Source organism: Macrobrachium rosenbergii, chromosome 9, assembly GCF_040412425.1.
Source record: "Macrobrachium rosenbergii isolate ZJJX-2024 chromosome 9, ASM4041242v1, whole genome shotgun sequence".
NCBI classification, from domain to species: domain Eukaryota; kingdom Metazoa; phylum Arthropoda; class Malacostraca; order Decapoda; family Palaemonidae; genus Macrobrachium; species Macrobrachium rosenbergii.
The window spans coordinates 15,407,674-15,419,365 of NC_089749.1; the positions used below are offsets into that span (position 1 = coordinate 15,407,674).

The window sequence follows — 11,692 nt, forward strand, 5'->3', positions numbered from 1 at the left end:
CAATCATCAGTAAGAGTTAAAGAAAAAAGTTTGTCTTGTTTTACCAATTCTTGTTAACAATGTGTATGCATATGTATTATTTTATCATAGATTATTCCTAACGTACATTTTCTTAATATTAACTAGAAAAAATATTAGAGGGGTGTTCATTGGTTAGCACTGCATAGGGTATATACACAGAATGGGATGCTCATATGCAGAAAATTACTTATCTTGAAGATGCTCATATGCAGAAAATAACTTATCTTGAAATATGAGCAGCACAGAAAAATACACATTAAAATGCTAGAAATGCTAAGTACCATATCCTATATGTGCAGCATTTTCCTATGCTGCACATATAGGATAAGTTATTTTCTTCCTATGAGCATTCCATATGTGTATATTTTAGTCAGTGCCAATCAGCAAACATACCTACCTCCAATTTTTTTAAGTTATTAAGAAAATGCACATCATGAATATCAGATAATATAATACGTATACACACAAATTAGCAAGAAATGTTAAAACAAGATGTGAATCCTTTTCTCTTTAATCTGGTGGTTTGAAGAAAGCTAGAAAAAAAAAACTTTCGTAACTCTTGAGATGATTCATTCGCAAAACAAAGACCACCATGTCTTACGATTTGCCAAACAGATACATCTGCCACACACACCCCCTATAGTCTATATAAAGCACGGCAGCTCCCAGCCCGAGAAGAACCCTAAAAGAGTTCAGAGGTCTGGTTAAACAAATCATTTATAACAATAACAATAACTTATGACGGCAACATAGTGGGGAAACGTCCAGAAGAATCTGCCAAACCCATCCTGGCTACGAGCTCGCAAAAAAAAAAAAAAAAAAAAAAAAAAAAAGATAAAAGTACAGTTGCGGAGAGTTATTCATAACGTCAGACCTAAGATAAAAAGTAGTGACGGGCCGTGACGATATCCGACTGTTAAAAGCAAAAAATTGCCTACCTAAAACGGCCTACTGCGGAAGTTACCTAAAACGGCCTACTGCAAACTCCCGCTTTGTTCAAGTATAACCTAGTGCATTCTTTTACGCTTAAATATCGGGGTCATTACTAAAAAGGACCCACAATTGCATCACTGTTATTCGACCAGAAAAACGAGACACGTACGTTAAATCTGACTTAAATAAAGACCCCCCTTATTTAGGTTACCGCTAGCAGTAGTTCAAATGAACGTAGTCTTGTCCAGAACCATTTTTTCACAAATTGACATCCGATTACGTGGATGAATAAACAAAAATTTGATGAAAAGGAAAAAATCTAGTTTTAAAACATCTGTCTACTCTACAATGCATATTCACCAAGGTCCTAAACTGTATAATGAACACAAAGGAATGTATGCCTAGCTTTCGCGGACAGCATAAAATTTAATGCACTTTACGAGGAAATATCACGGCGAACAACTGGAGGTATTTTAACAAACCAACCGTAGAAATAGCGCCATATTGGTATTTACTAAGAAGAAAATAAACGACTCCACCTTCCAAACGGGATGGATGGGAAGTGGTCCACTAGAATAAGCCTAATGGTGGCGCTTTTTTCTTCCTTGTGTACCCCCGACCTACCTTATTAAGCCTTACAGTGTCTTTCGGGAAGAGGGAAAATCATTCCGACAGCCATATGTGCAATAGTGGTAACCTTTAGTGGCCTCTTTAAAAGAAGAATTAAAAGTGAATATAGTTAATAACCTTTATACGTTAATAACAAATGAGAGCCAGGTATAGATAGGCCTACACACATGAAAATAATAATGACAACGTCCAATAAGCCTATCGGCTCCCTACTAAGAAAGAAGACCCATGCGCTGGGTGAAAGGCCTAGCTTTCACGCCATAACTCTCCCCGATAGGCCTACTGCGCAAATTCTCGTGCGCCTAAATCAGATTCTCGTTAAAAGACATCACGAAAATTCCGAGAAAAGAAAAGCTAGGCAGCAGACATTCACAATTGCATCACCTTCCCCGGACCCAGACTACACTACAGTATACCGTCAGGGAGGTTGTTCCACTCCCGCGAACGCTCTGAAAGAAAAGTAATTATTACTTACAAAATGGCTTTCAAAATACATTACCTCAAAGAAAAATGTGATGCCGCTACGGAAGGAAAAAAAATCTAGAACTCTAAGGTATGGCGGAAATCGCACAGATAAGATATACTGTTTATGACACCAGCTAAAATCGTGCAATCTTCTCGCTTCTATGTTTCTTTGCCGACTGAGGTCGGGAGAGAAGAATTCAGGGGCTAGTGTGGTTACCACCAGCGGGGGGGTTCCCCTCTGGCGGGGTGATGGGGGGACGGGGAGATTGGCGCATGCGCTGTAGTCACTCGCGACGCAATCATCGCCTTGCCATATAGCGGTCATTGATTTTTCTCGTTTTGGCAGGTATATACTGAAAATACATATACAAATAACTTGCATGCCAGGGCATATTTCACTGGTGCGTAATTACGTTTGTTAGGTAAGACTAATAGGTATATTGATTTACATGACATGATAATTCAAATGGAGTAACCTGCAACATTTCTTAACAGAATATCGATAACCAGCTAGTACGAGAAAAGTCGATTTTGTCGTTGCATTTATTTTTCAATACATGTTTTATCAGTAACACACTCTGCTTGCTCCGTCACCCACGATGGAACGTTAGTTTCCCTTAAGTCACTTTCTCCGTCTGTCAAGAAATGAAGGGTTTAAGTTAAAATGATATATAATAATATCCAGTGAGGAATTTCCAGTCATGGTCGAATTGTATTCTATTAATAAAATATGCGTGAATTATTTATAACTCATTTTTGCATCTCTTAGGATGTTCTCAGAAACGAACGAATACAATTTTCCTCTCTCCAAAAGCAATTTAAAGATCTTCCATTCTTTAGTCTAATCCTAGCTGACCGTTTTCCTATGTTGTTCACCAGAGTTTTGATTGCCTCCAGTTAAAAAAATAACAGCCATACCGATTGTCTTCTTACACACACACATGATATATATATATATATATATATATATATATATATATATATAATGTATATACTGTATACTGTACATATGTAGAGAGAGAGAGAGAGGAAAATAGCCAGGAAAAAGGCTGTTAGAGCTAAATCAAATAAATGACAGCAATCGCTTTCCAGTTCCCCATCTGGTTTTCGTCAGTCGTGAGATGACGACTTCATTTATTTCACTTTCAGCTTCAGGGTCGTGAAGCATCGGTAATAAAAGGACAAAACGTACATTCATTTATTCTTCATCATGTCTAATTTCACTTCCTCGTTAAGCCTAACGGTGATTCAAACCTCACCTGGTGAAGCATTTGCGTGCTGGCTGTCATTTGTATTGCCGTAATTACTTCAGATTCAAAATTCTCTTCGTCTGCACTGCATCTAGTCACTAATAAAGTTTGATAGCTCAATACACCAGCATGCTCAGTTATCATGTCAAGGTGTACATCTTGAAAATAATCTAAGATTAACCAGGTGAGTAGTTTTATTGCTTACTCCACACTGTCATAAGGTCAGCTCTAACGTGCTGTGCTGGCTTGGCACTAATCATTCAGTCAAATCTAACAGATTTCGCTTCAGACTGACAGAGTTGCCATAATCACTCACGCTTTAGAATGCAATTATTCATGCATTGTAATTATTTTTTTATATCTGGCAATATAATTAAACATCAATGAAGACAATTTCGAAAGATACTGGTTAACGAGCTTAACATGTAGATTGTCAAATTGTTTAACCAACCAGTTAAATTCTCAATTAACATTCCCACTAACGTAAAAAATGGTAATTATCATTTACATTACTGTATAACCATCCTTGTCTTTTATATAATACCGGTTGATGACTGGTATTGCCTAGAACTACGGTCTAGGCTAGGCTAGAACTTGCCTGATCAACATGCTGCGTCCGTCCATTTGAACCAGTGCTAAGCAATTCCAGCCATTCCCTGGGTACGTCACCAGTCACTTCATTGATCATTCTTTGAATCTTTTAGACGCGAATTTGGCATTCAAATTGTACTGCTGGTCTGCATACATTATTTCGTACCGTTTACTCTATACGTATCGTCGAAAGTTGGTGGCTATCATTATCTACCTTTCCTAAACGTATTTTTTTTAAAATCATTTATCTTATTTTCTCTCGTGGAAAGCTAGTCCATGTTTACGAACAAATGTTCGAATCTAAACATTTTGAATTCCCAGTTTGGCTGTTTACTTATTTTTCTGTTTTCAACTTTAAAGATTCACATTAAAGTAAAAATTCATTTAAATTGAAGGAACATATTTCACTGGGGGGTGCTGCCTACAGTGTGTTTGTTGGGCCCACCGTGGGTATACTAAAGGTTCTTTGAAGAGTTCAACCTGTTCCCAGCTGCACTGCTCTCAGGCCATCCCTTGCACGTCCCTTCCTACTCAGTTGGCCAACTTCTTTAACTTTACCTTGCTATAGCTTTCATATCACGTTCAAGGGTAAATCCTTTAGAAATATTAAAAGAAATAAATTTTCATGAATTGGCTCCATCTTTGACAGCATTTAATTGAGCAATTTGATACGAAGGTAAAAGTGACTCACTGGTTTAGTTAACTGGTTTACAAAGGTAAAAGAAGAAATATCATTAATAAAAGAAGACATGTTATAAATAAAACAGCACTTCTGGAAGTCAGTTTATTATTCAAAAAAACACTTTACATGAAATTACCATACATGCAAAATATGTTTAACACATTTTCACTCCTAACACGCTATTCCAGATCTCAATATACAAGATTTATTAATCCTTGTACTTGCATAAATTCTATGGGATACACGTTTCAACAATTACAATAAAAAAAGGAACACATAAAACAAGGAAGAAAATTGTTAGTAATTGAGTACTACACACTATCACACAAAGTTCGAGATGAACCTTTGCATACACAAAAAAAAAAAAAAATTAAATTTAAATTCTTCTGAAAATTTGTAGGAGAGAAATGAGTTGTTTTGAAGTAGCCCTTGGCAACCAAAGGAAAGCTGGAGCAGGCTACTTAAGTCCCTAATTGGTTATAGTTTACTAAATGACAATGAAATGAGATGAGTACATGATTAAATGTTATGTGATGAGATCAATAACAAATGTACAGTACGGTACACAATATGTGAAACTGTGGTGTTGCTTCTCAATGCAAAAATTAAGAATGTAGATATGAAGGTTGAGTAAATGTGTCAGTCCTCTGGAAACTGATTTACAAAAAGCGACCAAGTACTGCTAAAAATGTGGTCACTGACTTTAGCTGGTTGGTTTAGATTAAGTCTGCCTTACGTAGGCTTGTGCCATTTCCTAAATTATGTTAAAATGTTAAAAAAACGAGTATAACAGGTTTCGAGACGGTGTGTGGACTCTGACCAACTAACAGAGGTTAACTGATTTCACTGAGATTTTCTCTCACTGCCAGGAGACATACTGGAGCCTGGTTAAGAAGATCTGGCCGCCAGAATAACGACTGCTATAACACAAGGCTAGCTTAATCTAAAGGCAAAGCAATAAGCTAAGAGAAGAGACCGAGAACACTTGGGTAAGCTGCTGCTTTGTAGCCACACACTACTTGGAGAAAGCTCAAACAAGATGCCTGAGAATTTCTTTGGCTTTCACCAGTATATGAGCCTTACCTAGATTGAGAAAAATAAAGTATATAGAAATAAGTTTGGGAGGTGGGGTTACTCTCTGATGTTGGAACTACAGTATATAAACAAAAGTGCCAAGAAAGTTATAGTTAGCAATCATACTATGACAAGGCCAACCATCCACAGAATTAATAAGAATATAAACAATATACAGTAAGATACAGTCCATATAACAAAGACCACTTGATGAAGAATGAAGAGTAAAATTTACCAAATGACACTATGAAAGAGACTACATGCTACTATATCACACACACAAACACACACCGCCTTCTTTTAGAAAGAAGCCACATAACTTACAAACCAATTTGGAATCTTGAAACAGCCTTCTCAAACCCGTCTGTAGCCAAGGGTTAATACAGGATAATAGTTTGTATTTACATTTGAAAAATATAAACATATTTATTGGAAAACAAGTACAATATTCTTAATTTAAAAAACTTCCAAGTCCTTCTAACGTTACGTAATGGCTGCGTAAACAGGACAAAACCTGTACCTTTAAATTACTTGAATCAAAAATGAAAGACCAACAAATATCAATTTTGTAAATATCTGAGATGGTCAAGTTCTCAGAACTAGTGGGCAAGATAGTAGTGTACGTGTAGCTACCTGACAACAAAAAATGTAAAGTAGTTGAAGCACTTGAGATGTGAGGGTTAAGTGGATGCCGCTAATAACAGAGTACAGTATATTTGTACAATCACATGGCAAAGCTAAGTCAATCCTGTAGGAAATTTTGTTGTGAATTAAAGAAGCATTTTCTGGAGTCAAATATACCATTGTACAAGAAAAATTTGGTTTAGGTTAGATCTAGTAACAAAAAGTGCCAAAACTCCCTAAAAAAAAAAATTTAAGAGAAATGTACCATCTAAACAACCCTAAATTGATATAATATTCATTATTGAAACCAATGAAAGGCAAAAGGAAAATCTTTCAACAATCAATACTCTAGTAGTTGAGAGACTGGGAATCACATAAAAAACACAAAAAAGGCATTCTGTAATGAATGCGACAGGAGCTTCCATGCTTAACTTCAAAGAAAAACAGTGCCAAAAAAATTACAAATAAAACTTCACTATACGGAACGAGGTGAGAACAACAGGGATCCAATACTGGAAGATTAATGGCTCAATTCTATTTCAAAATATATACTGACTATGTAGCTTTTCTACATAGAAACAATGGAAATTACCTAACCTAAAACAACTTTCATTGTTGTTAAATCATTACAGGTAAAATTGCATATTTAAAAACACTGACTTACACCTATAAGAACAGTGATTTACACAGGATTTAATTATGCACTTGACAAAAATAAACTGATATTTTAACTATTATACTATTCACGAAGTAATGAACTGTTAACTTGCTGACAGAGGAGTTTTATTAAAGGAATATATTAGCAATTCTTTTTCTTATTTTGGGTATATAGTATTTTCTTTGTCAGAAAACTCAAATTTACCTGAAATACACGTCAACACATTTTATCTTCCAGAAGTAAGAGGTGTGAAATCCATAAAAAATAGTCAATCATTCTTATCAGTCTTCTATGCCATTACTTTTCTACTCAGGGTATTTTGTATGCCATCTGCTGTTTCCTGAAGCCTTTATTCTGGCCAGATTTAAGAGGAAGGGTTGAGCTTAACTATAAGAAGAGTTTAACTAAAGATGTAATCCTTGTTATTTGTCTGTATGTATGTCAGTTTTTAAGTTTAGGCATCAGTTGGAGTTAGTACGCACAAATCCCAAATAGACAGCCCTCTAATTACAGGTGCTTCTGGGCTACACAAAGTTGATTTCTTACAGGGACCTAAGCTGGTTAGCTTTGTACTTTGAGTAAGTACATTTAAGCAACCGTTGTCTGAACTGTGTAGTTACCTACTATTGAACCATAGGAAGTGTGAAATGAGAAGAAAATAAAATTGGAACCCGCATACAATTTTCCCTTTATCTAGACATAAAGTCACAAGCTGAAAATATAAAAGTGAGAGGATAAAACAACAAATGGAACAGAATAGAAATTGTCCAGACTAATAAAATAGTGTATAAAATCTATGCTTCCCTGCTACATTTCCCACAAGGGCAGGCTGATTAATATCTACTGTTTATATTGCACATCAATGCTTTGGTGAAAGGAATCAGGTAAAAGCGCACACACAAAAAAAAAAAGGCAATTACAATCCACATAACAGTCCTGGTTATACAGTGAATGAATAAATGAATGGCCCCATAAAGAATTCCTGCTAATCCATAAAATTTATGGATAGAAAAGAAATGTTTTCTTAAAATCTCACACTCACTATCATTAAGTCCCAGTTCTCGAAAATGAACACTGGCTGTTGAAATGGTGACCTTGGCTGTTGCAGAGAACTTTAGTGTTGCTGGGATTCTTCAGGTGAAAAAGTGGATGACTGGATGAGCTATGATTCTCATAGTGAAAACGTAAGGGTGATCTTCTGAGTGGTGAATGTCGTATGAATGTCTGTGAGGCATAGTGCCAGTCATTCAAGTGTTGTTGCTGATAAAAGGGGAGAAGTGAGCTGTCATGTGCGGTAGAAGCTCTGGATGATGAATGGCCTACAGAAAATTTAGGAGAGTGGAAAGAGGAATTGTTGAAACCTAATTTGAAATTTAACAACATATATGGTAAATACAGTACACATAAAATTAATTCATATTTTAATTGTACCCTGTACACATTTCATTTTTCATTTCACTGCATTTGCAAGTTTGACATTCTATGTGAAATCGAGGGTATTCAACTGTACTTGGGCCTTAATACTTGTTAATGAAGGTAGACTGAATGGGCAGCTTAATTCACATTTCAACTGTTTTGAAAACATGAAAAATATATAATGAACCAAAGGATTATGACAAGGTACGGTGGTTGAAAGCTTTTGCTCAACGCTTGACAGTATGCTGTTGAATACAGCCACATTATTTTACACAGCAGAATAAATTATGTATGTAACAGTCTATTTTTCAAGGAGAAAAAAAAAAAAAATTAAAATTACAGTACATAATGATACAAACATTCCTCCCTATAGAGAGCTCTGGATTGCTACTTGGTCTGACTAAAACTATTTTATAATTTTTGTCCTTTAGCACCGGAAAACTTCTTCCTTCACTAAGATCTCCAAAATATGATGTTGGGAGAGATTTGATTATGGGGAGGGACTTCAAAGTGACTAAGAAATCAAATATCCAACTCTTTACCAGTTTAAAGGCATTGGTCTGACTACTATTTCTTAAGAATAGTTATCTCTCCTTGGCAGGTCACAGTTCTGTCTTGTACCCTTAAACACTCTTTAACAAAGTTGATTTATTACCTGGCCTTATTAGACACCAGAGCCATGGTGATGTGTATTTCACACATATGGATCTGGAATTTTATCTCGGCATGTATGAACAATTCAAATCACTCCAAGAATGACGGGGAAACATAAATGTGTTGACATGCATATTTCAATCCCAGATCTAATTTTTGAGATATTTACTAAAAAACTGCCTAACATCTGACAACATTCTCATATGGAAGACCATGTCTAAAAGTCATGTCGTCAACTCTATTCATATTCCAGTTGTTTCTGTGTAATTTGGTAGGGTAATGAAAGTACAGGAAGCTACAAGAAGTTTGAGACCTGGTCCTACTAGATCTTCTTGGAGAAAGCCATTCATTAGTAAAAAGCTTGTTTCAGGTTTCTGTGGACTTCAAAGGAACAGGTTTACAATTAAAAAAAAAACTAAAAGATACACTTCTAAGAGCGGAATCTTTCCAGCCACTGAACAAGCAAGTCATAACTATTAAATTTTCCTCAATTTATGATCTCTGCTTTGCAATTACCATGAATAGAATGATAGTTTCATAAATTTCTAAACAACAGAAACTACAATAACACCAATTTTTTCATATGAGTCGTGTAACTATCCATAAATCTAGAACAATCTTCAAACCATCAAGTCAGATATTTGCATCAATGGCTTTAAAGGTTAATGTTAAAATACATATGGTTGCATAAAAATCAATGTGCTGTTCTGAAAAGAAAGCAACTGTATACATTATCATTTCACTGATAATGATGTAATCTTCAAAAATGGCAACTACATAAGACAACACAAGCTATTTATTCTTCAAAATATTAGGCTTCATCAAGCTAGACATAGAAATAAAATAAACTAACACTGTTCTTCCACTCTAAATAACCTAAAAGTAAAAACAAATTACCTCTCAGTGTGATGGCTTGGCATACCACCTACCTTCCCCTATTCTTAATCATTCAGTTAAACTAATAATGGATCTGAGTACATTCTTAAAGCTACACATCCGATGAAAACTACAGCACTATAAGGTTTTAAAAACCATCACAAGTTGTATTTAGTACTGATAAGTCAGCTACTAAATGAGGCACAGAGTGCTTAAGATAAGTTCTAAACTAAGATCTAGTCCCTGCTTTGTATGAAAGCAAATACTTTATACAGCAATTAAGTCATAGAAATATACAGATATACAGTACAAAAGTTTTGGTGCAACCTAATCAATAACGGTGATAATGTCAGAACGGCAGCATAGCTTATGACATGTATTTATATATGATAAGTCCTACTTTAATATAATATACAAATGAAAACATCCAATTTATACTAAAGAGACCAGTAATGTACTTGCAAGTCTTAAGTAATGAGTAAACTGAGGTGGAGCCCCAAAAACTGCTTGCACTACAGTCTACGGTTTATGCAAACTGATATTATTGCTTTAGAGAATTTACTATAACATTGCTAATGAATGACCAATTACAAGGATAAGATATCTCATGGTTTCCTCCTCCTTCCATTTCTGGCCTGTTACTAATTGCCTGGAGTAACATCCTGGACATACTTTCAAAAATAGTTACCTTATCATTTTTTGGTTGTCATGTCAGTCAGCAACAATAATTTAACATTAGTACTTTACTTGCATGTATTATTATGCTTATATATTCCTAGGTATTTAGTGTGCACTCTCAAGCTGCTAAAAATTGATTGGAAAATTCTATTATCAATGAGATGAATGACATAAAAAAATTACAAGGATGAAAAAGCGTCATACGTAAATGGTTGTTTTATGATTCTTCTGATGCACCACTATAATATTCAAGTGTGAGTTACAACCATGGACAGGTTATTACTATTAGCTTTGTAACATTCTCTGCAATACACACCTATGCTTACAAGCTCAGCATTTCCATTCTTGAGAACTGGAAATCTGCACTTACAGATCTCCAACTCCCAAGGAATGGAGACACTAAACTTGCTAACAATGGGTAACCAAAATGCCCTCAACATATTGGACAGTCTGGTGAAGGTCCTTTTCTGAACAAATACTTGATACAGAGCATAAATAATATTTAATTACTCATCTTATGGAGGTCTTGAATGGTTTTCGCAAACACTCAAAACACACATGTGCACACACACACACACACACTTTCTTGAACACAAGTGGCACCAGTTAGGTACTTAGCATCAAAAATTAACATTACATGAACTAAAATGAATTTCCTTGATGAGTCTGAGTCTAAATTTGGCAACAATGAAATTAGAGTAAAAATCTGACAATCTTTATATCCACAGCAATCTGAATATGTTGTAGTATGAAAACTGAAAATTAACACTAAACAGTATGACTTCAATACTGAGTATAACTGTGTCAGGTAATTTAATCACATCATGACAAAACACAAGGTGATAGAAGAGTTAGTGCCTATGTTACAATATCACCTTTTCCTTTACATAGATTGGAGGCTGATTTAAAAAGTTATTAACAATGACAACGATAAGATTAATCTTGAGGAGTATACAAGAATATTAAGTTTTATTTAGCATCCAAAATGTTATTACAAAGAACCATAAAGTACACATACCACTTTATCTTATGAATTGTATGATAAAAGTTTCTAAAACCTCTTATGGTCCTTATTTATAAAGTACATGAGACATGGCTGAATATGAGTAGAAAATGATGTGATCAATACAGTATGGTAAT

The 11,692-nt window shown here is 35.1% G+C and overlaps 1 protein-coding gene across 1 annotated transcript in view; it reads right to left on the bottom strand.

Annotated features, from left to right (window-relative positions):
* The window catches only part of Bmcp (uncoupling protein Bmcp mitochondrial), a 32,568-nt gene extending 30,308 nt beyond the window's left edge, over window positions 1-2,260 (bottom strand). The window contains exon 1 of the mRNA XM_067108461.1: window positions 2,084-2,260. The gene's annotated coding sequence lies outside the window, so the exon portion shown is untranslated. The remainder of the gene's footprint in view (window positions 1-2,083) is intronic.
* Window positions 2,261-11,692: the final 9,432 nt, after the last annotated feature.